Consider the following 6,654-nt stretch of genomic DNA (forward strand, 5'->3'; position numbering starts at 1 on the left):
TCAAATTCTAAATGGCTGCTTAGCTCCAATATATAAAGGAATCGTTGAGTTTGTGATAAAAGCATGAAATCTGGTACACATATAGCCAAGGGCATCCCAAACATAATTGGATGTGGAGGCATCCTGAATTTTCAACATGGCACCCATGGCAGCCATTTTTCATAATGCCACCATTGACATCCTATTATAAGGCAATATTTTCTAAATTTCCTTATGCTTTAAGTAGCATGTGACATATCAAACTAGGGGGTTTTCATGATGCTAAATCCATTCCAAGCATTAGTTCGGGCTAATTGGCCAAATTGGGCTAAATTTGGCCATAGCAACTTGCCCAAATGTGCTGACATCAGCACAGTTGGGCAAGTTGCTATCGCCAAATTTAGCCCAATGAGTGTTTTTATGCAAAACTAATGCTTGGAATAGATTCAGCATCATGAAAACCCCCTAGTTTGATATGTCACATGCTACTTAAAGCATAAGGAAATTTAGAAAATATTGCCTTATAATAGGATGTCAATGGTGGCATTATGAAAAATGGCTGCCATGGGTGCCATGTTGAAAATTCAGGATGCCTCCACATCCAATTATGTTTGGGATGCCCTTGGCTATATGTGTACCAGATTTCATGCTTTTATCACAAACTGAACGATTCCTTTATATATTGGAGCTAAGCAGCTGGACTATTAGGCCTATTCATCATGAAAGCCATTCTGGTGTTTCTCTTTAATTACCACTAGATGGTGCTAAAGGATTGTAGAATGTGCTTTCCTTGTTGTGGGAAAGAAAACTACAAGATATGAAATAGTTGATGTTTACTTGATGCAGTTCACCCTTAATAATAACAATAGTGATAGTAATAGTAATGAAAATAAAGTAAAAGTACTATAGCAATGACACAGTATAAGAAAAACAAAGATATTTTATTAGAAGTTCAAGGTATACAAAATAAAGAAAGAATCTAAATACTAATGTAAAGTAAATGTACCCCCAAATTGTGTAGTACGTACTACAGTAAATTCTCCCCCCATAAGGCCATCGCATGACTCAGAGGTATATAGGCTACATTCCATACCATATTGGGATAAAGTGTGTGAGTGTGATCTGCTTCACTATAGCCTCTAAGACATTAGGCGGCATGCAGTGGATCAGGGGTAGAGTGGCCGGTAGAGCAGCCAGATGGCACACCGTGAGGTTCCCAGTTCGATCCCGGGCTCCCCTAGAGAAAGTGTCCTTGAGCAAGACGCTGAACCCCTACTTGCTCCCGATGAGCAGGGTGCTGCCTTGCATGGTTTCCTCCGCCATCGGTGTGTGAATGTGTGAATGTAATGCACAATCTAATAAAGCGCTTCCGATAAAGTCACTAGATCTATATAAATGCCCCATTTACCTTTACAGTGGTTTTCAAAAAGTCAAAAGTCAATGACAGTGTTTTACCCCTTCAGGCCGGGAACCAATTTTTTGGGTTCTGTACAGTAGGCCTATATGTACAGCACTCATTCTTGAGATGAGGGACAAAAGTGGAAAAAACATGTCCCACACATAAGAGCCTTATTTATGTTAAAAATAAATTAATTCATAAAAATAAAAGCACTTGCAAAGTTAAATGTAATACAGTTGTGTATTATTATGCCATTAATTTCATTATATATTTTTTCATATGCCATCTAAATTAGTTAAAAGCAGGCACTGTACCCAAAAAGGGCTGTATTTAGCCTGTCCCCAGCAAGTTGTCACAATTTCAAACTGCCAAAAAAGTGTCTAATACTGTCACAATCACATAAATATACATACTAAATGAAAGTAGATTGTCAACAACATAGCAAACAATATACACAGTTAATTTTAATTTATATTTTAAATTAAATATCTCATATCAAATGTGTGTCCCACGTCTCCGTCAACTCCGTCAGGTTTTTTTAAAGTCTTAAATTAATCAGAAAATATTGTCGACAGATTTAGCCTGAAGACTCCTTTTCCAAGTCCTGTTTATATTTGTTGCAACAGTGGAGCACCTGGTCTGACAAGCATTCAATTGTTTGATATTTTAAACAAACAATGTTGATATCAATGTGGTCACAGCTTTTACATGTCAACTCCGTCAGGACATTATTATGATCTTTGTTAAGAATTCCAAAATAATGTTTAGTATTTTAGTTTAGGGTTAGGTTTAGCTAACAACTGAAGAAAAACGAAATGTATAAATTGTACTACAGAGGGTTAAGATGAAAACAAAGAGTTGACAAAAGTGTTCCCAAAACAATAAAATTATAGTTTTTGAATAATGGGAAGTATTCTAATTTGGCAGACAGTTAGAGCATGCCTTAAGGAACATTTTTGGCTATAGGGCCATCACAGATTTGTCTCGTGGTGACCATGGCAGCCATTTTTCAAAATGGCCGCCACCTGCTGTTATTTTACAATAACTCAAGTTTTAGACCACCTACGATCTTGATTCTGGTGACTAATCATACATTTTAAAAGATGAGGAATACAGTGGTACTATTTAGATTGGTCCTGTGACCATGCCAGCCATTGTTTTTCAAAATGGCCACCAACCTGCTGTTATTTTACCAATAATTCAAGTTATAGACCACGTAGGATCTTGATTCTGGTGACTAATCAATGTAATCATACATTTTAAAAGATGAGGAATACAGTGGTACTATTTAGATTTGTCCTGTGACCATGGCAGCCATTGTTTTTCAAAATGGCCACCAACCTGTTGTTATTTTACCAATAACTCAAGTTTTAGACCACCAAGGATCTTGGATCTGGCGACTAATCATTACATTTTCAAGGATGAACTTTCTCTGGGAGGGGTCAGGGCTTATTTCAGGTGCAGGTTGAGTTGCTACTGACAGGACATTACAGTAGGTGGGCTTTATGGCCTTTGACTTGTCCATGCTTGGAATGGATTCAGAATCATGAAAACCCCCTCGTTTGACATGCCACATGCTACTTAAAGCATAATGAAAATTAGAACATTTAGCCTTATATTGGTTGTTGATGGTACCCAACTTTCAGCAGCTGTAAAAAATTCCCCTAGGGTGGTTCAATTGAAACCAATGTGGGATATGTTAGTAGACACCTTTACAAACAAGAAAAGTCTTGGTAAGAAATGTATTCCCAGATTTGACATTCTGATAATATTCCCTGACTAATTGGTAAAATAATAGCAGGTCCGCCATTTTTGAAAATGGCTGCCATTGTCACAGGATAAATCTAAATAGTAGGCCTACTACTGTATTCCTCATCCTTGACAATGTAGTATTAGTCACCAGAATCAAGATCCTAGGTGGTGTAGAACTTGAGTTATTGGGAAATAACAGAAAGTTGGCGGCCATTTTGAAAAATGTCTACCATGGTCACAGGACAAATCTAAATAGTACCAATGTATCCCACATCCTTGAAAATGTATGATTAGTCACCAGAATCAAGATCCTAGGTGGTGTAGAACTTGAGTTATTGTAAAGTAACAGCAGGTGGCGGCCATTTTGAAAAATGGCTGCCATGGTCACAGGGCAAATCTAAATAGTACCACTGTATTCCTCATCCTTGAAAATGTGGGATTAGTTACCAGAATCAAGATCCTAGGTGGTCTAGAACCTAAATCAGTTCAACTTGTCAACTCCGTCAGATGTCCGTCAACTCCGTCAGACGTTGGTCACATGATGTTTTTGTTAATTTCCAAAGAAATAGATGATTCAATGTCAAATATTTTGTGCTTATGTATTGAAACACCAACTGAAATACTACTTAATGATGCTTTTTATTTTTTTTAACATGGTTTTTATGTTATAATATTGAAAGTAAAGGTTGAAAATGAAGGATTTGAGAAATGGGATATTTCATAATAGTGTGATATTGGAATAAAACAATATTAAATTAATTGTATTACTTAACTTGACTACTAAAAGCCATTATAAGATAACTGAGGACTTTATAGTATTGTTGAAATTATCAAATTAAAATAAAAGGGATTTTAGTGTGTCTGACGGAGTTGACATAAATCAGTTATAAAGTGCATAAATGTCCCATTTTAGAAATAAATGTTGTGCGAAAAACCTGTTCCTTCTCAAGATTGGTAGTTGAGACCTGTGTCTACAAATACATCCATTTCATTTGAATGGTTCTTAAAATAAAATAAAATCTGATTTGAAAAAGGTTTTGTCCCTTATCTCAAGAATGAGTGACAGTATTCAAAAATAAAAAAAAATATGATGCTGCTATATAAATATTAGAAGTTTTTCAGAAGAGTTAGGTCAGGATTTAGAGAAGGCGTTTTTAGAAGCGGCCTCAGGCCTATTTGTGCCAGTCAGGGACCCCCAGAGGCAAAGAAAGCTAGAGGAGAGCCCTCCTCCTCCCAGATTTACAGAGACCAACTCATACTGTTGCATTCCTTTCATTGTGTGTGTGTGTGTGTGTGTGTGTGTGTGTGTGTGTGTGTGTGTGTGTGTGTGTGTGTGTGTGTGTGTGTGTGTGTGTGTGTGTGTGTGTGTGTGTGTGTGTGTGTGTGTGTGTGTGTGTGTGTGTGTGTGTGTGTGTGTGTGTGTGTGTGTGTGTGTGTGTGTGTGTGTGTGTGTGTGTGTGTGTGTGTGAGAGAGAGACACATTCCCCTGCTAGCTTCCTTTTATAGTTATAGGTTCACAGCACTGAGCTGAGCTGTGTGATCAAACACAGTCACATAGAAACTGACCACACACACACACACACACACACACACACACTTCTCGGCCTAAAGACCATGACCCACCTGATTCTAACACACTTTGAAAGTCTGGTATGGCTCAGGGTAGAAGACAGGGTTTAGTTTAGTTTAGTTTAGTTTAGTTTAGTTTAGTTTAGTTTAGTTTAGTTTAGTTTAGTTTAGTTTAGTTTAGTTTAGTTTAGTTTAGTTTAGTTTAGTTTAGTTTAGTTTAGTTTAGTTTAGGATGGCTCAGGTTAGAAGACAGGGTTTAGTTTAGTTTAGTTTAGTTTAGTTTAGTTTAGTTTAGTTTAGTTTAGTTTAGTTTAGTTTAGTTTAGTTTAGGATGGCTCAGGTTAGAAGACAGGGTTTAGTTTAGTTTAGTTTAGTTTAGTTTAGTTTAGTTTAGTTTAGTTTAGTTTAGTTTAGTTTAGTTTAGTTTAGTTTAGTTTAGTTTAGGATGGCTCAGGTTAGAAGACAGTGTTTAGTTTAGTTTAGTTTAGTTTAGTTTAGTTTAGTTTAGTTTAGTTTAGTTTAGTTTAGTTTAGGATGGCTCAGGTTAGAAGACAGGGTTTAGTTTAGTTTAGTTTAGTTTAGTTTAGTTTAGTTTAGTTTAGTTTAGTTTAGTTTAGTTTAGGATGGCTCAGAGTAGAAGACAGGGTTTAGTTTAGTTTAGTTTAGTTTAGTTTAGTTTAGTTTAGTTTAGTTTAGTTTAGTTTAGTTTAGTTTAGGATGGCTCAGAGTAGAAGACAGGGTTTAGTTTAGTTTAGGATGGCTCAGGGTAGAAGACAGGGTTTAGTTGAGTTTAGTTTAGTTTAGTTTAGTTTAGTTTAGGATGGCTCAGGGTAGAAGACAGGGTTTAGTTTAGTTTAGTTTAGTTTAGGATGGCTCAGGGTAGAAGACAGGGTTTAGTTTAGTTTAGTTTAGTTTAGGATGGCTCAGGGTAGAAGACAGGGTTTAGTTTAGTTTAGTTTAGGATGGCTCAGAGTAGACGACAGGGTTTAGTTTAGTTTAGGATGGCTCAGATATTTGAACATAGCAGATCTACAAGCTCACAATGCATCACGACGCAACACGTTGTGAGCTTGTATATCTGCTATTTTCAGATGATTTCTCTACATTTTATACATTTGAAAACTTGTGAAATGGGACCCTCTGAATAATGAGTAGGCTACTTTCTACTTTTGGCAGTTTAAGTACATTTTGATGCCAATACTTTTGCACTTTTACTCAAGTAAAAATGTAATTACAGACTTTAAATTAACGATTGATACTTTTATACTTGAGTAAAATAAAAAAGTGAATACTTTTCCCCACCACTGTAAGATTGGAACTGATTGTTTTCCATATAAAGTCAAAACGGATCAAAGCATAAAGTTCACAGTATTTTCTCGCCATCAATCACACTGACATATTATTGAAGATAAGCTCCAGAAAAGCTCCAGTTCTCATTGGCTCAAGTATGAGATTAAACTGTTGGCCTGCGCGTGTGTGTGCGCGTGTTTGCGTGTTTGCGTGTGTGTGTGCGCGTGCGTGCACTGTGGAAAGACAGACAGGGGGATACATACACACCCACAGGCCAGACTACAGGGGCTGTGACACTAATAACACAGTCATCTCACAAAGACTGAAATCCAGTTTCCCTAATAGGGGAGTCTGTGACAGCTGCTGAAAGTTGGGGTACCATTAATCTATATGCAGGCAAGATTTACTAAATGTCAGGTCAAACTATAGGGGCTTTTCATGATTCTACATCCATTGCAAGCATTTGTTTTGCATGAAAAACGGGCTAAAACGGCAATTTAACCTCTCTCTCTCTCTCTCTCTTTATCTCTTTCTCTCTCTCTCTCTCTCTCTCTCTCTCTCTCTCTCTCTCTCTCTGAATGCATGTCATTTAGTTTGTAAACTTCATGGTTCTAGTGCATACTTTAAGTTCCATTCGTTCAGATGATGGAACCCCCCCCCCCCCA

The sequence above is a fragment of the Electrona antarctica genome (genome assembly GCF_951216825.1).
Source record: "Electrona antarctica genome assembly, chromosome: 2".
Lineage (NCBI taxonomy): Eukaryota > Metazoa > Chordata > Actinopteri > Myctophiformes > Myctophidae > Electrona > Electrona antarctica.